Raw genomic sequence first — 21,808 nt, 5'->3', positions numbered from 1 at the left:
TTAGTTTTTAGTGCTGTTGACCTGAACACAGGACTGACACTGAGCAGTCTGCGTCTGAGGATCAGATACTGAGTGAGCACGGAGTAGAGGACTAAGAAGTGGTAGATCTGGGGGATGCTTCTTTGTTTTTTAGGCTTCTTTAAACACAACTGCATCATCCAGAGAGCACTTTATACAGCATGTGTTAATTATTTGTCTTTGGATAGGGATTTCTTATTATTTCTTTATTTTCTTTTTGTTTCTGCATCCATTGTCATTTTTTTTTAATCTTGTGTGACATATCAACTACTACGACTCATCATCCCCCTGCTGAAGCCAATCAGGGCTCACCTTGGATGACGAGTGTGATCAGACAGCATCTGTGTGTTTATGCATGTCTCTCCGTACAGTACAGATGATGGTATGTGTGAGTGCGTTATCGCTCCCTGCTGTTGGACTTTTTTTTTTTTTTTTTTTTTGGTCAAGGGAGCATGTGCAGTCAATGAGACATGGAGATGAGTGCTGCGTTGCTGTGGCAACAGGAGGAAAGAGCGGCAGCAGCGAGATGCGAGTAAAGACTGTAGAATTGTGTGTGTGTGTGTGTGTGTGAGTGTGTGTGTGTGTGTGTGTGTGTGAGAGAGAGAGAGTATGTCCGTGTACTGTGCGAGTTGTTGCATATTGTGGACATTGTGGTGCTTATTTGTTCATTTTGTTTTTGCCAAACCAAAAGTAGCGCAAAGTTCCCACAGCTCCTTTAGCAATGTTGAATGCATTTCTGTGCTGTGCTCTAATTTGCATGTGTACTGAGCTCAAGTATGGGTGAAGCTATTAACATCTGGGACACTGATGATCAGGCCAATCTCCACTCGGCATTCATTAGCTGGAACATCTGGACAGCCGTGAATAAGATGAGTGCCGTTCTGTTGCAGATCCCACCACATCTCTTAAAGTTATTTATGTCCATCTGGATGACGCTGGCACCATTGCAATGCTACCTGTCTCTGTGAATACGATTTGCATGATAGGATCACTGGAATATCAGTTTTTACTCCTCCTTATGCATCAGATACTGAACCAAACACAAAATAGATCTGAGCATCCAAGGTCCACTCAGTTGCTTGTTTTGAGCTTTCAGCTGCCTCTCATGACCTTCCTCCCCTCATCATCTTTAGACTTGGTCAGCAGCACAGTTTCTTTTGATTGAAGTTTGCAAAATGTTGTTTCACACCTGTTCTTCAGGTGTGTATTGTGGCAGATCAGGAGACCCAGAGCTTCAGGAAATGATTGACATTGAAATAGGATTGTTTCAGTTGTATAACATTGCTGGATTTCATTTGTATTCCATTAGAAGATGATGAGTTTGGGTTCTAGAAAGGACAAAAAGGATGATGTCTAATAGAGATAAACCATCTCCATGCAGGCATTATTGTACATATCCCTGAAGCTGACCTGTTCATGTACTTTATTGTTTCTCCTCTTACCTGTTCAAGGACATTCAAAGTTCTGAAGCAGCCCTCTTTTATTTCAACAGCACTTTGCTGATCTCCACCTAAACCTGCTCTTCTGCTGCATTGCAAAAAAATCATTTGAGCTCTACAACAAATGTAGTGTGTCTAAGCCTCAGTGGCTCAATAGGCAGCCGGGCCTGTGAGTCAGACTGGGGTGAAAGAACATCCGCCAGCAGCAGAGAGGATAAATGAGTCTGCTGCAGCACCTCGGCGGGGAAATGGCAAGGTGACTGGGTGAGTTTTAGCAGAATCGCCAACAGGTGGCAGCCACATCCCCCCTTGTGTTTACATGTGAGTGTGCAAGCAGTGCGTTGACATATCTGGTGTATGCGTGCCGGTATGCATGACGGTAGAAGGGATGCACAGGTGAGCATGCTGGTGGCGTGCAGTCAGGACTGAAGCCTGTTAGTGGAGCAATCCGCCAGGGACCAGATCGTAGTCTCCTTGGCTGTCCTGGTTTCAAGCCCCAGAATAGAAAGCAGCTGCAGTTTGTTACCTCTGCGGCCTGCTCCACGGCGCTCTGGTGTTGTCACACAGCCTGAGCTGAGGCTGGACAATACATGCAGGGGAGGTGGGGGTGGGGGGGTTCATATCTTTCATGCTAAGAGGGAAAAAAAATGTCCTTTATCATGGTGCCCACAGTTTTCTTCTGCTGTGAAATCCTGAAACAACAACATTCACTCAAGCTTTATCCTTCTTACGCACCAGATCTCAGGTCCAGCACGGGCCCCAAGCCGGGCCCCGAGGGGAAATCATTGATTTTTGCCTGCGTCCTCTCCCGCTGGTTGTTTCTTCTCCATGGAAACTGGAGCAGCAGTCAATTGAGATTTGGTAAATGACCTGATTGGCTGGGCTCTGTGCTGGTTTGCGTCCCCTGTCCTCCACATGCGTCACAACACAGATGGTCCAGTGAGAAAGGAGAGGGAGGAGAGATCGAAGAAAGATAGGGGCAAAGAAGGAGGAGAAATGAGCTGGGAAGGAAGGATTAAAGAGAGAGAAAGGGGGTGAGGGGAAGAAAGCGAGAGGAGAGTGAGGGAAGCTATGGATCTCTTCTTTTTGGAGCTTAGTGAAGAAATAATGTTGTAAATGGCTGTCGTGTACTCACTCTCTTCTCTTTTACTCTCCTTTTTTTAATCTCTATTCTGTGTCAAACCTGGGGTGCTGTCCACAAAGCAGGATTAGAGCAGAAACTAAGCAGAATCTATAAAATTAAACTCCAATAGTAGGTTTAGGATTAACACATGGTCACGCCTGTTGGTTTCAGGATACTTTGCAGCATTTTTTAAATTATCTGGCTAAGTTGCTAATCCTGCTTTGTGACTTAGCCCCCCTCCTCGGCTGTGTTTTACACAGCAGGAATCAAAGCGGCCAAATGCAAGCCACAGCGACAGCCACCAGAGGAAAACAAACCCACTGTACTTGTTAAACTCGCTGAGTTTTAATATCAGCCTGCACCTTCTCTGGATGGCAGCCTGTAAGCTGTCCTGTTGGAAGTCACTGCCACCAGCCTTTCTGAGAGTTATTAGCCTCTCAGTCTTGAGCTTATTCATTATTGAAAGGCCTGTTGTGTTGCCCTGATGGATTTGGTAACTTGCTCTACAACACAATAGGACTGTGGCAGCGCAAAACAGCCGTCTGTCATGAAGCAAGTCCAGGGAGCTCTTGCTGGGTTGCTCAGCGATTCAGCTATATGAAAGCAGTGGATCATAGCAGAATCTGTGGACTGAAGTGAAGTTTACAGCCCCGGCATTATGAACGCAGGGTGTAATTTTTATTTTGAGGTTATTTGGAGAGGGGAAGCGGGACTGAAGGTGGTGAAAGAGGCGATATCTCTGAGGAGCCACTGAAGTAATTTAGCTGTTTCTGCGGCAGATAGTTCTGCCTTAACTCAATAAGCTCGCACAGAGCGTGTCAGAGCGGTGATGGATCGGAGCCTTTCTGATCCTTGCGATGATGAATTTTAGATCTCAGGTGAGACTTTTGCCCATGGCTGTTCCTTCTCTCAACATGTAATGCTGGTTCCTCTCTCACATGGTGCTCTGTTTCACAGTTTTATTAGCATATATTACATCTTCAGGCTTCTCACTGTGATTTTCAGATACCACCAGTGACTCTGACTTTTTTGGAAATACGATTAATCATGTTATTGCCAAGAGTTACATGAGAAGACTGATACTCTCATCTCTGTATGCTTAATATGAATCAGTCAGCGTTTATCTTATCTTAGCATAAAGACTGGAAACATGGGGGAAGAGCTATCCCGGCTCTGTCCAAAGCTAACAAAATCTGCCTACAAGCACCTCTAAAACTCACTAATTAACAAGTTAAATCTTATTTGTTTGATCTGCACAGAAACTGATGTGTAAAATCGACATAATCGCTCGGTTTTTGAGGGGTTATGTGTGGGATTATTTCTTGGCCAGGAGCAGCTATATCCTGAAAATGGTCTCCAGTGGGTGCCTTTCAATCTCACAGTCATGACAAGACTTAAGGAAGTCACTGCCAGTTGTAGTCACTTCCTCAAGTAAAACAATATAGTGATGCTTCTTTTTTTGTATGGATTTCACAACCCAGATAAAACATGTTAATTAGTGAGCTGGAGAGGATTTTGTCACCATTGGACAGAGCCAGGCTCACTTTGTCCCCTGTTTCCAGTCTTAATGCTAAAATGTCAACATATGTCAACGTATGATTTACTGGCCCAGTATCAAAGAGCTCGATGCACTTCAGCCATATTCTTGAAATTAGTTGATTTGCATTGGAAATAAGTTAAATGATCTCGCACTTGGCAGATATCTTGTTTTCACACACACAGATGTTAACTGGATGTTAAGATGGAAATGCAAGCGAGAATCGTGACATTTACACCCCAAATTCTTTCAATTTTAATCCAGCTAAAATCTGTCAAGTAGAAAGTGTCATTCGGTAAAGACATAACACATATTTTCTCTTCCAGTGAGGCTGGATGTGACCTGCACACAAGCTGTTGCATTAAATAAAATCCACTTCCTGACAGTGAACAGTAAACAAAGCCGAGTCCTCAAGCCGTCATTGTAATTGCGAGAAAAGGAGTTTTTGTGTGTTTGTGTGTGGTGGTCAGCTTTTGTCTCCTAGGGCCATTCGCTCGGCTGTTACAGATACAGCCTGAGCTGCATCCAATTAAGCAGAGCTCAGAGCTCATCACCAGCCTTTGGTCTCTTTGATATCCCTGCCTTGTTAGTCCGAGGGGAGATAGCAGCCACGAGGAATTTTATATATACACACACACACATACACACACACACACATATATATATATCAATGGGTTCTATTATCCTCTTTCTTCAGAGGGAATTATTTTTAGCGCTCTATTTACTGAAGCACTTTTGTTAACCTCACCTCAGTGAATGGTGTTGTTCAGATAATCATCCCTATGGCCTGAGCTGGTGTTCCCCCAAAAATTCCAGTTCCTCCCACACTGATTCATCGCATTCAAAGATATTCAATTTAATTCAGTGTAAGACAGAGCAAAGCAGCAAATCCTCACACTTGACACATGGGAACCAGACACAGTTTTGCTTGATAAGCGCTGCCGATCGATCGACAAACTGAGTGCATCGCATCGAATCGAGTGTGATTGGTTTGAAGATGTACAAACAAGCCAGAGCGTTTTCCCCCCAGAATGATAAAGGCTTCAGTCAGCTGAAACGAAGTGTGGAGAAAGACTTACACCATATCATCACTGTGAAAACAGAGCGTCCTCTTATAGAATCTATAATTACTGTAATATAGTAAGTGTAATAATAAATGTCATTCTCCTTTATGTCTCCTTACTACATTTTCTTTTCTTCTCTTCCTCTCATTGCTACATTCAAAGTACCTCAGTATTGTTATCCAAGTCACTGTTAATGATACTGAAATCTACCTAAAGCCACACTAGCACCCCCTAGAGGCATTGCCCAATACATGCCCAATACATGCCCAATACATGCCACGATATAAATTAGAATATGAACATGTACCTTTAGCAGTGCATCTGAAGTGTGATGGAAAACGTGTCTTATAGATTGTGAGGCATCTTGTGAGCATGTACATAAGTTGGAGCAGTTTTCAACTTGGAAAGCAGACAGTAAACAGCATCAAACTGTTGCATCGTTTGCCGAGGAAAAGGTGTGCATCCTCATGTAATCACTTATTGACGGTTTGATGAAAGCACGGATGTTACTTTGGTAACAGGCTGCTTATAACCCTGCCAGTACCTTTGATATGGCAGCTTCCCATCGGCAAAAGAGAGACTCCTTTGAGCTATTATCACTGAGCTATCACTGCTATTCATGTTGATGTCCTCAGATGTTACCAGGCGGACCGCGCTGCCTTTGAACAGGAGGGCTCGTAGCCAATCACCTTGGTCATTTCCATATCACACATCACCTGGTCTTTAGATCTGTGGGATGCAGGTGAGGAGGTGGTCGTGTGATAGATTAGTGAGGTCTGATTCATATGGATGATACAGATGAGCAGCGCAACACTGAGTGCTCATGCTCTACATATCGGTTGCTGCAGTCATCCATGGGTCCATTATGGCAGCTGAAAGTCATGTATTAGATTTAGTTTCACTGCAGCTTTTCCTCTATCGCCACGTCAAGTCAAAAATGTCACTTTGTCCTTTAGTTCATGATCAAATACCTGAAAATAGTTTCAGTTGTACTTCGTGTTCATCAATGTGCTAAGACGCTAACTAAGATGGTGAACATGGTAAACATTTTACCTGGCAGCATGCTAGCATTGTCACTGTGAACATGTCAGCAAGTAAGAATTCAGCTCATGACACTTGGTTACAGCACATAATTCATTCTGTGGGTAACGGGTACACACAACTCTGCCAGCCGCTGTGTAAACATTATAAATCTGACTACAGCCATGAATCATCTCTGCTTCTTCATTCCTGCTTCCTTAACTACAGTCTAATCAGTTGCTGCATTTTTCAGGCACTCCTGACTGCTCGCATATCTGCAGCCCATATTTCTTATTTTATTGCCACCACTCATCATGAAGAGGGCTCTTATCTCCGTGTCATTGGCTCTTTAATTTTCCTCGAGTCTGGCGGTGAAACTTCCCTCTCTGTCCCGGATAGAAAAGAAGTCATTACATTTATCCCTGTGGTTCAGTTTAGGTGCTTTTTTATTGCTTTTTGTCTGCCCTTGTTGCTATTTATATCTTAATGGAGCGGCAAGTTGTGCCACCATCCACAGTGTAATGTCAAAAAGGGCAGAAGAGCTCTTACTCAGCAGCAATTCACCCCCATAATAACCCTCTGCTCTGACACCATCATTGTACTCGCTTCAGATGACTTGTCTTGTTGTTGTTGCTGATGTAATGAATTTATGTGGCAGCATATGTGTGTTTATGTGTGTGTGTGTGTGAGGTAGAATTCATGAATGATTCAGCTAATTTGAGTCACTTCATTCAGCTAAGTGCAAAGATTCATAGTCACTGACTGTGTGTTTCATAACTTTTTCCCTTAGCTAAGCATCACCGTTCATATTCACTTCAGTATGTGCACCGGTCAGCGAACGTGTCACCACTCATATGGCCCGACGGTCAGCACAGATTCGGTTTTAAACTTGTGAACTCCTCTGTTCAGTGTGTGTGTTTTGGTGTACACACGCAGTGAGCGATTTACTGGATAGGGCACAAGCTTTGAACACAATATTGGGTTCTGTCAGTACATCATGACCTCCTTCTCAGACTTGAACATGAATGCTTCATGTTAATGGGAAAAAAAGAAATTCAGGGGAAGAGGAGTCTCAAATCCACCAGACTTCGACACAACACAGACCTGATCCATACGAGTGTGTTTTAGTGTGTGGTGAAGCGGCTGACAACAGAGTTGCTGTGTGTATCAGCCTCTGCTCTGTTGGCCTTCTTCCTACCAAAAGATAGTGACTCAGTAACAGATGCACAAGTGACTCCTGCTGTCTCCCCCTCAGACACACACAACTTAGTTGTCAGTTGAGTTGATCTGACAATATGTTATTTAATGAAGCCAACTGGGAGACAAGCCAGAATGCTGCCCGCGCGCGCGTGTGTGTACTGGTGTGTGTCGTGAACGTCCTCTGTTAGCTGCAGACAATAAATGCCAGCTTAACCCCCCTCTCCCAAAAAAAATCCCTTCAGGACCAGCAGAGCACCTCCGACAGAGAGGAGCGAGGCGCACACCAGCCTCAGGCGTTAGACACAGAGATTAGCTGGTATTAACAGCTGGGCCTGTCTGCCAGTTGATAGGAGCGGCGCTGTGGAAAATTTGTCTGTCTGCTGGGGATTGAGCAGGAAATGTATTCATCAAAAAGTAAATAATGAACAAATTCACCTCAAATTGGATTTTTCTAAAAAAGCAATATTAATTGTAGTTGGATAAAGGCGCCAACAGGAACATGCACGCCAAAGTCAAAATGTTCAAATACAACAAAATATGCTCATGCTGGTCGTCCATTTAACAGACCGAAAACACATCTTTGCTTGTATTAAAGACCACGGTCTGCTTTTTAATAAATCCAATTAAAACAGCTTCAGACCTGCTACAGCTGTTTCTTCCATGTTCAGGTATTTAACTACATTTGAGTTTCAAAACTTTTCATGCACTTCTTTATAATCAGGTTGTGTTTTTATTCAGATCAATATAGCTGGTCCTTTAAAATTTTAGCCTTTCTTTCACAATTTTGTCTCTCACACTGATGAAACATTTGGCCCACTGTTGTCCCAATAATGTTGTAAAAGGAGGCATTTAAGGAATTACATGAGCTCAGCTTCTCTTCAGCTTCTATCCAAACGTGACTTCATAAAAGTTCTCAGCGTTTGTGATGATTTTTAATGTTAATATCCAACGTGAGCTGTGATGTGCGTTAAACTCCAGTTTGAGCTGTGGGGGAGAGTCGATCTCTCAGGCAGGAGGAATCGATCCTGTCTGGAGCTTCGTCTCCTGCTGATTCATCCGCCCCCAACTGCTCCACTCTGATCACATCAGTCCTCATTGATCAGCAGCATCGATCGCTGCTTGTCAGTGGGGGCTATGCACATTTATGAGATGGCCCTCTTTTGGCTCTTCAGACGTTCACAACAGTTCATTAAAACTTTGAAACTTTTCAAAAATAAGCTGTAATTCAAGACTGCTTGTTTATTTTTGACAAATATGGAGCTCAAATAAGTGAAATGACTAATGACAACAGATCTGAAGAAGCATTTTGACTCATTTTAACATGAGTTGTGCCTTGAAGTGTTTTTAACAACATTTTTGTATTATAATAATAAGCAGAGCTTAGGAGTCAGTACTAAAAACACACATTTATCAATAAAAACAAAAGTTTTCTTCTGTTTTCTCTAAATGTCCCACTGCCAAAGGTCCTCCTTTTGGGTTTTTGTTTTCTTTTTTTTGAATTTGGGGGCTGCTATTAAGAGCTCGAAACACTCCATGAACACAGCAACAACAAGGCTGCTCATCATAAAAATGCTTAAAAGCTCTCAATCAAGTAAGTTGAGTAATTCATGAGCTAAATGCAAAAATATCATTAATGATGGATCTGGTCCTTCATTACCATGCAGTTTATTTTGAGTCATCGTACACATACACCATCCCGCTGCTGGAAGTACTGAGAGCAGCAAATGTGTATTAATCTGCAGCTGAAAATAGTCCCCACTCAAATACTCTCAAATGAGTCATTTCTGTTAAAAACTTCAGTGCCCAGCTGATTCAGGAAACTATTTAGCCTTTTCATTATATGAAAATGATATATTTGTAGCCTGTTTCTGAAGATTAAAATCTTCAGAAGAAGCCGGTGGGCATTGGGTCTGAGTGGCGGGCCGTCCTCACCCGAAAAATGGTCATATAGGCCAACTGTGCAAGTAGGTTATTATAACCCATAATTTACTTGATTGTTAGGTGGTAACCTCTCATACTGTGATGAAGAGAGGTCAGGTGATGAAGAAAGTCTACCTTGACCCATTTTAACCTTTAACATGCTGCAGTTACATTATTGCATTTAAGTACTAATTTTGACCCATGATCCTAATTATAATATAGATTTCTTTGTCCCCTTCACTTCCTATAGAAATTCCCCCCGGATCATATTTTGATGTTGTCAGTTTACATCATCCCTCCTGCCATCTCTCTCTCCCCCCTTGCCATCGTTTGAATGTGTTCTGTGGGTGGTGCTGCAGATCACAGTCAGATGGTCTGGAGCTCCTCAGACTGAATGAAACGCTGCGTCTTCGCCATTGTGGCTTCTAAAAGCATTTTCCTCCACTTCGGGGAAAAAGCCGGTGGGAGGACAGCGATGATACATATCCGGTGTAGCCTCCTACTATGAGGCCCAATTTCATTGCTCTGCCCCCATTTTTCTTCCAGGGTCTCCATGGCAACAGAGCAATGACGGGGGAGCTAAAAGATCAACAGGTGGAAAGTGCGTAACACAGAACAGACAATGTCAGAGCTACTTCCTTTGTGCCTTGTTGAGGACTTTGTTTCTGTGCACATGGGGAGAAGAACAAATAACGTGGCCCACATTAAACACACTGAGTAGTCAGTAGGAGGTGTGACATGTTTTCTATATTGCTCCTTTGTACGATCCAGTTATTCCTGTGCATTGTAGTCTTCCTGCTATTACTGACTGCATGAGAGGCAGGTAAAAAATGGTGATAATTCACGTCAGATTTTTTTGGTGACAATGGGAACAGGATGTTCCACTTCCAACGTTCCAGCGACTAATTCCCTGTGGGACCAGCTCCAGACCCATTTTTAGCCTGACATGAGGCAATGAGGGATTTTGGTTATTTTAATATCTGCCACATAACTATTTAAAACAATCAAATGTGACCTGGAAATCATTCTGTTTTTCAAAAACACCGAAGGCCTTGAGACACTCCAAGTCTTTGATTTAGTTCCAGAAACTGTTTTTCTTTCATGCCAGCGGCCGTTTAATCATGTCAGCAGTAGGTGTCACCTTCTTTTCATACAGTGGATATCTTGTTTTGCAAGGAACCTTCTGTGTATGTAGGTCAGAGCGAACAGGGAACACAGAATGACATCCAGCTCCACCAGCTGTGGCCTGAGAGAAACACTTTTATATTGCATTATAATGTTTTTCTCCTGCAGAAAGGCGTTTCTTTATACTGCACAACCCAGATTCCAAAAAAATTGGGACACCGTGTAAATCACAAATGTAACAGTGTGATATATTTGTTATCCCTTTTGACATATACTCAAATGAAATATATAGATATAAAATAGATATTCTAAATTTGATGCAGCAACACATTTCAAACACGTTGGGACAGGAGCAGCTAAAGACTGGGAAAGATGTGGAATGCTCCAAAAACACCTGTTTGGAACATTCCACAGGTAAACAGGTTGATTGGTAACAGGTGATAGTATCATGATTGGATATGAATCATGCTACACGGGCTCGCAAACACCTCATAAAATCATAAAAGCATCCAGACTTTTTTGGTTGTTATTCACCTTTTGGACACACACCACAAGCAGTATCTGTATCTAAACACTGAATTTACTATAACGTATAATAACTAATGTTCCTGCTCGTCTGTAAGTCAGATCACAGTGGGCAGTAACTTTTTATGCAGAACGTAATGATGAAACTGCATGTCATACCGAGAGACAGCTTAAAAGCCAGGAGGAGGGCTTCCATCCAAATCATTAAGTCTTCTGTGCAGCACAGCAGAGTCTGCATCTGATTTAATGGTTTAGAGAAGGCGGCAGAGGGAAAATACAGTAAAACACAGCTGCAGAAGCAGTGGTGCTCGTGCTGTAATGTCCTGAATGTGTAATGAACGAGTGATATATGTTCACTGTCAGACCACAGCTGTGAAAGACAGATGTAATTCTGCCCATTTTTCATATGGCAGTGCAGGTGATAAACCATCACCTTGACCATGACTCTATACTCTCATTATGAATGGATGGTAATTTATGGTCCACCAATCTAATCCTAAAGCTTTTATTTGTCATCATTGCCAACCTTCCCTCCTCCTGTCAATGCAGCTGTGAATCCCTTCGAGGACAGAAGGGACAGTTGGTTGAGTGTGGTGTCAAATATGGAGTTGTGAACAAATGCCAGTATCCTCACTCCAGATGGAGGTGTGGTTGCTGTTGTTTGTGCCCGATGGAGGGACTCGAGTGAGGGGAGGAAACGTGATGTGAAAACTATGAAAAAAAGACCAATACTGTCTTAGTGTAACGGACTGAGGGACACGTTGAACATTAAGGTCATGTCATACTTGTTACTGCTGAGATTTCCAGGCTGGCAGTAAACATGTTGTCAGTTACTCCACTCACCTGTGACAGTGATTTTTGTGAGAGGTTTTGCTGGTTTGGTGCTAGCAGTGCAGTTAACTGTCTTTGTTGTTTTGTCTATGGCTCATCTGGCTGGTTATGTACTAATAAGAAATGATGCAACATGAGCAGCCACAGAGATTAATCATAGGAGCCACTACCCATGAACAGAAAGCCACTGTTACAAACTGGAAACAAGGAATTTAAAGGGGTCAAATGATAGACACTACAGAGTGGCATTATAGGTAGTGTGTGGCATGTCCAGACGTCTTTGGCTGGGGCGGCCCAGGGGCCACATGACGTACATGCATGTATGTGCACACGCTGGAATAGCATTCATTTTCCATTTCTCAGATCTAATTACTAACATTACTGTGTCTTTATTACTGTTACTTACATTCCTGTGCTTATTTTTTTTATACATTCAATTAGCTGACACATCCTACCAATCACCACACCACAGCGTGGCACCATACAAATGTAATATACAGCTTCCATACTTTATTCTTTAAGTCCTTGAAATTAAACTGAACCTACAAACAAACACTTTTTCAAACTAAGGTCCCACCTCTGACTCAGAGAGCCACTAATAATTTAGGATAGCCCAGTGGCACTTACAGTGGCAAATCAGATTTCAGGTGCAGCCAATATTTGCAACCTTGATTCTGCTCAGGACGATTACCATGGCTGTCACATTAGTGTTGGGAGATACTTCTGTTGGTATTTTCACATTGAAATTGAAATTTTACATTGCTGGTGCTTCGGACATGCACTGTGTCCTGCACTCCCTGTTCCCCACCCACATGCCTCCAGACACACCTGGCAGAGATCTGTACTCTACGGAGTGCAAGTTTTTACTTTAACACACAACATACTTAAGAACAGTTGAATTAATAATTGCAGCTATGCATACAAGCACAGTCGATCGCATGACTTAAAGACATTAACATTATCATTTGTTTGATTTAAATTAAGCCATTTTGCCAGAGTAAATATGTTTGTTTGATTTTGTTTGTAGTATGTCATCCTGCTAGCTTTGTATGAAAACCATACATAAAACCATAAAACCATGCATACTTTTTCCGAAGCCGATGCCACAAAACAACTAAAACATATTTACTCAAAATGAATAAGCAGTTAGCAAGAGCAACTATATGTCTTTGTTAAGTGCTGTTCATGACCCAAAATATTTAATTTTGCATACTGCATGTCCAGTACAGCAGAGGAATAGTCTAAATACAGAAATATTTCACTCTGCGCAATAGTGGCTATTATTTCAAGTGGCATAGTTTGTTCTAGTACATCAGTGTCTCAACACAGATGCAGGACTGGTATTAAAGCCACAGCTGATCAAGAATGACTGCTTTGCTGTGAAGTGTCCTCACTAGAGAAATTATCTATCAAGCAGACAGACTTGCTGTCGCTGTAATGTAAGAGAGCTGCGTACGGAAGATGTAATTCCAAACAAAAACACCCTCTATCTGTCAGTGCATCTGCTACAAGAGCAGCTTCTGATACATTCACAAAGAGCCTGAAAGCTCCTAATCCATTTTAGTCCCTGTCTGATAGAATAAGAAGACAGACAACCATGTCCCAGCCCTCAAGAAGAGACGCCTGAGTCCCCTCTACTTGGATAGGTATAAATAGAGCCTTGCAACACCTCCTCTCTTTAATCATTCTCCCCTCACTCCTTACTCCTCCTCCCACTCTTCTTGGTTTCGTTTTCTTGCATCAATCCGCCTCCATCTAATTGTCTATTTTGCCATTTGGCGGAGTTGCGAGGTAATTGTCTTTTGAGGGACGGTGTTGGGCAATCACGGGGGGTTATTTAATGTCATTCGCTTGATGGGGCCCTTGTGGATCAGAGTAAGTGTCCTCCTGCTGCCTATTGGCTTTTGAATGACAGATTGTGTGCAAAAACAATGAAGCACCAATAAAAAGAGAGAAGATGCAGAGATCGAGCACAGCAATGCAAAATATATTATTTGGATATAAAATTATGAGCATGAAGGGCAGTTTCACCTCATTAGCATGTTTTTTCCCTCCATCTTTCCTCTGCTCCTCCATTTACATCTATTTATGCATCAAGGAGAGATTGAAATTTATCAAGGTGCTCGGCCATGTTTGTGTAGGCTTCATAGATCCACGTTTTAAAAGAGGAGTTGCTCTTTGAAGCCACTGGCCCAGGAAGTGATGAGGAAGTTTGCGAGAGAGGGAGGGATGGCAGCCGCTTTGAAGTGCAAAAATAGATAACATTAAAGGCTCACAGACAAAAAGACACTTTCTGGCCACAACACAAGCGTTGTCTTGTGTTACTGGATGGTACAACAACTTGGATGAATGTGAAGCAGATGGCTACAGATTGAGGTGTCTGTGTCCCAAAATGATTTGGGATATGATTTTGGAAAATGTAGGCTTGCAGAGCATAAGAGAACAATACGATTCCAGGAGCCAGTGATTTTTTAGAACAATTATTCATCCTTTTTTCGGAATGACCCCCTGCATGGTTTCACATTTAATAGATGATAGTAAACAAGCATTGAGTCTTTGCATGATTTCTGTCTCTCTTGTTGCTGGAGGGATGGCAACTCATCAATAAGATTTATCACATGACTCGGTCTAATAAAGAAATTCAATGTTATTTCTGCCTCTAGATGAACTTTAAGTCCAGTTTCATCTGGACTTAAAGTTGCTTTGATGGCTGTTTTAGCAGACAGCACATTCAGCAGACACAGAGCAACATGAGCATTCATTTGGAGTCAAAAATGAACCAAAAAGGGGTAAAAGATGATGATTTGACACCTTGAGGAACCCCTTTCACATACAAGTAGTCATTATATCCATTGTGAATATGAGAGATTCAGACTGTAGCAGCTTTAACTTCTGGATGCATTCTCTGAGATCACCATCTCTTCCTGCTTTAGCTCTGTCTCAGACTCGTCAATCACTGTGCAGATATCAGGACTGACAGCTGACACTCTTCGTTCCATTGTTGCTTCAAACACAGAACGGCTTACAAGATAAAATGTGATCAAATGCGCGTTTTAAACAAGTTGGTGAAGCCCGCAGCTTCTTGGAACCGCATACAAGTGAAGATAACTGAGTAAAGACTGACTTCTCTTGGTTATATAAGAAAAGAAAAGTCACAGTTTGCGAAAGAGCACAGCTGGATTTTCACAGGATCTGCTGCTGCTGTTGCTCCTGCTGGGCCAGAATATCTGAGTACTCGTTCTACTGTGCACGAAAAACCAGAAAACATCTTGGCATGTGGATCGTTCCTCTTTTCAATTGCTCTTGTACCATTTTTATTTTGCAATATTGCAAATTGTACAAAAACTTCATTTTCTTTTTCTATTCCCAATTCCCAAATGGGGAAATTAAAGCTTGTACAGATCTTTTTTGAGTGTCTGTAAAAAAAGTCTGTGTTCTTTTACTCAAGTTTCTTTCTTTTTTTGTTGCTTTATTTATTTATGAATCTACTTTGTTGTGTCTAGATGTAGTTTGCATTTTTTTCGTTTTTAATCTGAACAGCCTTGTTGGCACCTCAGCCCTCATATCACTCGACAGCTGTCACTCTCTTCTCAGCTGATGATTTGATCCATGTCTGTCTGTCTGTCTGTCTGCTTTTCACCAAACAGCCAAAGGCCTGAGGAGTGTTTTTTTAACACTGCCGTGGTTCTTAAACTAGTAGCTAAATTGGGTCACAGCATTAATGTATTTTAAGGAATTCTTCTGATACAGATGACGACATCTGTTCAGTTTCTCTTTGTCCAACAAAACTCTCTGAAAGACTGTGATAGAAAAAGGCTGAAAGCACCCTGCACATTTTAAAGGAAGGTAAAGGTGACAAAAGAAGGTGCAAGAAAAGACAGGCACTTCCTATTTAGTCAGTTTTCTAACACAAGTCCATCCCACCAATCACCTGCTCGTCCATTCATGACCATGACGGAAATGAGAAAAAGTCTCCAGCTGAGTATCTAAAACGGCTTCTTCGAGTTGTGTCTGTGCTGACAGCAGATGTGATGAAGCTGGATCATGAGGGGTTTCATGCTGGGTGGTTTCCTGACTGACGGGTTTAATAAATCATAACAACAATAATGTCTGCCTGGGATACTGACGGGATATTGCTTAAATGCTAAAGCAGGAGCTCAAAACGCTGCATTAGCCTGTCTTTGAATATTATTGAGCTGATATGGTCGACGGAGTAAGACAACAGTGCGACAGGTGAATTCCTTTTTATTTAAAAAAAAAAAAAAAAAAAAAGTGTCATGGCTTTCAGCTCTTCCTACAGAAGCCAAGCAATGTCAACCATTTACTTTCTTCATCCACTTTTCCTGCTCAGAGGGCCGTACCAGAGCCTATCGCTGCAAAAATACATCCATGACAGGTTGACAGTCCGTCACCGCAGAGCTAATGTAGACAGACAAACTTATTTAACAGTCACATTCACACCGACAGAATATTTAGAGTCTCTCAGATGACTGTCTTTGCCTTGTGGGAAGAAAACAGCCCATTTTGAGAAAGATAAATAATGAAATGTAATTAATGCAATGCAATTAATGACTTAGTTAATTCCAAAATTAGGTGAATTTTATAACAACGGCCCAGTTTTTATTGCACAGTTTCCAAATACACATGAGCAAATCTTTGGCCATTAGGCAGCAGAAAGCATCCAATCATTCCGTCAGAATAACAGCCACCTCTCTCCTGAGCTCAGCTGTTCTCTCTGATGAGTTGACGAGTTAATGAGTTGACACACAGCAACGTTTGCATGCAGTTGGGATTGTGTTTGCAGCCAAATGGCAAATGTAAGTCCAGTATTCACTCTTCATTTAGCGCTGGTTTGGTCCATTTGGATCTTTAGTTTTAGCAGGACCTTCTTCACAAGCTAATCACTTACTTCGTCTGCTGCCTGGTGCTAAGAGCATTTCTTCGTGTCCTGAAAACTGTAGGCTTCGATGAATGGGATATTGGGACTTCTGATGTTTAACTGCATTTATTGTAAAAATGCAGCTTGGATTGAATAAACCTTACTAGCAGCCATCTTGGAGATGAGATGGTGGTGAACTCCGTTTTCAGGTTTTCAGGCGCAGCGCTATTGCTGCATTTTAAGAGAGTTTGTTTCAAGACACTAAATGTCAAATGTCTTCTGAGCTGAAGTGAAATGAAGCCTTGTAGTACAGGGCAGACAACAATACCCTCCTTTCATTTTAACTACTAAATAGCACACAAAACATGCAGGATTGATCTATATCGAGTATTTCTTTTTCAATAGTAAAAGCTTCAAAACTAAGCCAAGGTGTTATTCAAAGGGTGTGAAATTTAAAACAAAAAAAAAAAATGCTACAAAACATTGTATTCACAGTGGCAGTGACTCATCAAGTCTTTGAGTTTTATTCAACATTTATGGAGTTACACAGCTTGTTTCCCATCAGTCTATTGTATTAGGAAGAGGGGCAGAGATTAGACTCGCTTGCAAAAACATTTATCCTCTGCCTGCGAACAAAGCCGTCACTTTCTTGCGAGGATAGAAATGTTTGACACAGTCTTGCATCATTATGTGAGAATTACATAAAAAGCCTAAGACTGGGCTTATTCCTTTGACAAGCTTGTAGTCACTTTACAGTTGGAGACATTTTGAGTACAGGAGCAAATCCATATAAAACAGCTCCATAATGTCCCTGTTTCTTTCTCTTCTGTATATATTTGAAGGTATTCCTTGTTCGTAGTTTTCACAGAGCTCTGTATGTGTCATAATTTGCTCAAGGTAAACAAAAGTACAGCATCCGTCTTTGGCGCAGACTGTTTGGTATCCAGAAATATATTCACTCGAAAGCTCTTGTGTCCTTATCAACTGCTGTCTGAACCACGTCTCTGCTGTGTTGATGCCTTTCTCTTTGGTTTATTTGCCTTGTTTTATGCTTCATTCGGCCCACTTCTTCCTGCTCGGCTGCATTTCAATCTCTGAGTCACTCTGCTCATAAAGGAGGGATGCATTGTGGGAAAGTGCATCATTTTCCTGGGACTTCATCTCTGGACACAAAGATACGAACTCAAAAAAAGTTGTGGGCTGTGCTTCAACACATTCCTGTGGGTATATAAAAACATATATTTCCACCAAAGAACATTTTTCTCTCGATTAGTAGTTAACAGTAAATTACGTACCAGTGGCGATTTTCACGGTTTTCTGAATGTATTGACTCATTTCTGGATCTTTCTTGGGTTTTCTTTATATAATCAGATCACATCCCGGGGCTCAAACCTCATGAGAGGATACTGCAGGGGGAAAAAGGCTCTATTGAGGGATGATTTTCAAGTATTATTTTGTCACTGTCATGAATTAAATATTTTGTTTTAGCTGGATTGCGGGGGCTCATTACGCACCGCACATTTGAGATAAAAATTACTGCTGGCTATATGAAAGTTTAATTTGGTTCATCCAGCTAATTGCTGTGTGATTGATTATATAATTACAGATTATTTGTTCCCTGGCTGTAGTTCTGCTTGTAATTCCCTAACCACCGTGGTGATGCAGTGTGTTTCACAGCTGTCAGTCTGTGGAGAGTAATGTAGTTATAGCTGTGTGTGTGCTGTAAGGTACACGGCCTGTGTGTTACAAGGTTGTACTTTCTCTCCAGCCTTATATTTCCTGATATTTGTTCTGCGTCTCTGACATAACGCAATGCAGAGGTGCTCCAGTTTCTCTCAGCAGCCTTGAATTCAGCAAACAGCAAATGCTTGACGAGCATACGCTCAGTCTTAAAAAGAAGATGGATCTAGATCAGATGCATCAATTTTTAACTACATCTCTCATTAGTAAAACATGAAAAATAAGACCCTTGTAGACATGTGAAGTTTCTGCTCACAGTGAGACTGCCGTGAGAGCAGCGTACCATCGTAATCTGAAACGCTGTTACTGAAACATTATGATCCTCCTGCTTTTTTTCTTGCCTAATAGATTTTCAGTTGACTCACTACCCTATTTCACAGCCATTGCATTCAAATGTCTGAATGTTTTCTAGTTTTTCGACTTACTAATTCAAAATGACATCAAGTGAAGCATTAAGGTGCTGAGATTTGGATTTTTGTGAAGATTTCCTCGTGCAATCAGACAGCTGTGGCTGAAACGCACCACAAACCACAAGTCAAAGTGCTCAACGGCCTCTGGATTTCACTTGAATTTCAAACAGCATTATTATGTTTCGGATCAGACTGTGTTGGCTTAGCAGCATTGCAACAGCACAACGCAGAAGAAACAAGGACAGAGCTCTAGTTACCGAGCTGCAAGTCAATGTGGCAACGTTGCACACCAGCAGCCAACGGTCAGGCTAGCAGTTTGGACCTCAAAGGGGAAGAAGGGACTAGACTGATAAATTTGCAGAATATATTTATTCACTGCTCTTATGACTATATACTCCAAACTCTAGTAACACTCCCATCAGCCTCAGCTCGACTTCGTATTTAGTGTTAATTACCAGATGTTAGCGTGCCACCATGCTAAACTAAGAAGGTGAACATGCCAAGCTTTATACCTTTATACCTTCTTAACCTCTTCAATACAATCCGTCTCCAAAAATAGAGTATATCTTCACAACTACAAGGGCTGTGAGCGAAGACCTGTGAGGTTACTACAGAAGTGTCAGAATCAAGATATGTGTTACTGTGTCAGAGTAAATTCATCTTGAACATAGCAGAATTTTTTTTATTTTTATCTCTGCCTACAAAGCAGCGTTTTTTTTCAAGCTGGAACATAACTTTTGACCACAAAACAGCAAAGGTAAGACATACTTTATGAAAGTATTTTTCTGCTACTCTTTGCCTGCTAGCTCGCCAACTTTTCGTCGTACAGTGAGGAGGCAGACATCTTCATGATCAGCAGACTCTCTGCTTTCATATAATACCAGGTTACCAGGAAGTGGTGATATCAGCAGACGCTCTATAGTGGATGTTCGCTATTTTCGTCGTTTTTTTACGTGCCCATATAAGTTCTTGGGGTATGAATTATGTTTCGTTTGGGTGGCAATGCTTGGTAGTGGCTTTTAGCTGTTTCTCCCCATCATTCTGGTATGCTACGAGTAGGATTGGTGCTTCCTAGCGTGAGCATTAATCATCTGAATTCTGCACGCATCTCACGCTGCCCCCTGTACAGGGAGCGCTCGTATTTGAAGAGGTTTTAACCATGATAGCACTGCCACTGTGAGCATGTTACCATGCAGAAGTTAGCATTTAGCTTGTAGCACTGCCCTGCCAGTGCAGCATCACAGAGCTGCGAGCATGGCTGTAGACCTTTAGCCTTGTTTGGTAGCTCCTGGATAACTCTGAATTGTGAAATGCACATATAGTTGACAATGATAAGTTAACTGCAAGTTGAAGCATGTAACGATTAGTTCTTGCTGTATCTGTGAATCGACACCCTCACCTCATTTTCTCCTGTCTTACATTGGAAACAGTGACAGCTGATGCATTGACTCGCAGTCTGCAATTATTCAAGTGAAAATGTCTGCATATAAAGTGAAAATTAGAAAGCCAGCCTCATTACACCTCTACACAGAAAACCTCTTCTTGTGTCGATCTTTCTGCCAGTTGACATTAGTAACTGTAAACTATTCCCCATCAGACTCTAAAGTCAGCTTTATAAGAGATAAGATGTTTTTTTACAAGAATGAGATACAATCTGCCCTCATCATTGTCAAGAGATGTGGTCATTTTCTCATAAAGTATGCATGTGTGGTTAGAGAAAGAGGACAAAACACAGAATGCGATGCAAAAAACACACTGTAATAATTCTGTTTACAGTTTGTTTGCTCATTTTCAGCTCAGATACAAACATAAGGAAGAAGGAAGTGGCTGAAGATGTTGTGCAGTTGGGGTTCAAACTTCACCGACAGACACAGCAGATACACTGTGGCGTCAGTGAATTACAGTACATGTACTCGTCCAGATCATGACCCAGGCCATGTCCCCTCATCTCTGGAGGAACTGTTTATGAGACAAATTTGTCCTCTCTGAGCTCCTGCAGAGATATTTTCCTTACTAGTGAGGAAGTGTTTTCATGAGAGAGTGATTAAGCAAATACTGTCTGTATCTATTGTCCCTCCACAGTGGGGGGTGCTATCAGCCTGACTGAGGGAGGCAAAGTGGTGATAAACAGCCCAGATGAGGAAATAAGTGGATTATAAGATGGATGGTCTCTCTGCAGCATGATGGGACTCTTTGGGCAAATATTGATACTGTGTGTGCAGAGAACAGATGCGGTGGGGGAGTGAAAACACACACGCGTGCACACACACACACACACACACACACACACACACACACACACACACACACACACACACACACACACTCTCTCTCTCTCTGTATAGGACTGTGTGCTAATTGCTCTCACGTTACCTAGCTACTGTAGCCATGGCAACACAGCTTGATCGTTACAAAGGAACTGCAGAACAAGTTCAGCAAACTGCTGAGTGTCCACATCAGCCCCTCACAGCGTCACATGCTCACCTTTTCCTGTGATTGTGTGTTGTGTCTTGTGCATACCTCTGGGAGAATGCTCCTCTTCCTCTGTTTTGCGATTGTGTATGTTTTGCATTCAAAATGGTGAAAAGCCTGTTATAAATGATCTGCTAGGCCAGTGCTCCCCAACCACCGAACAGAGAGACTGAACAAAAAATGTTTTATTGATCATCAGAGTCTGAAAGAAGTTTTATTTTGAAAATAAGGTGCATCCATCAGTGCATCTGTACACATGTCAGACACACACACACTAATAGTAATAGCAGTTGCAGGAAGTCAGTGCAGAGCAGCTAAAACTAGACTAATGTCTAGTCACACATTCATTAATGGTAATAATAATAATATCAGCAACCCGGGCCGGATCTTACCCAGAAATTTCCCGGGACATTGCCGGGACCGACCTGGAACTTACCTGGGACTGACAAGGAAATTTCCCAGGTAAGTTCTGGGGCCGATCCGGGAGAGTTCCGGGTCCGTCCCG

At 42.0% G+C, this 21,808-nt stretch overlaps 1 protein-coding gene across 1 annotated transcript in view; it reads left to right on the top strand.

Moving 5' to 3' along the window:
• Positions 1-21,808, top strand: part of dner (delta/notch-like EGF repeat containing) — a 54,275-nt gene that overhangs the window by 624 nt on the left and 31,843 nt on the right. The window lies entirely within an intron of this gene.

Source organism: Chaetodon trifascialis, chromosome 9 (assembly GCF_039877785.1).
Source record: "Chaetodon trifascialis isolate fChaTrf1 chromosome 9, fChaTrf1.hap1, whole genome shotgun sequence".
NCBI classification, from domain to species: domain Eukaryota; kingdom Metazoa; phylum Chordata; class Actinopteri; order Chaetodontiformes; family Chaetodontidae; genus Chaetodon; species Chaetodon trifascialis.
This window is presented reverse-complemented; position numbering and strand designations above follow the sequence as displayed.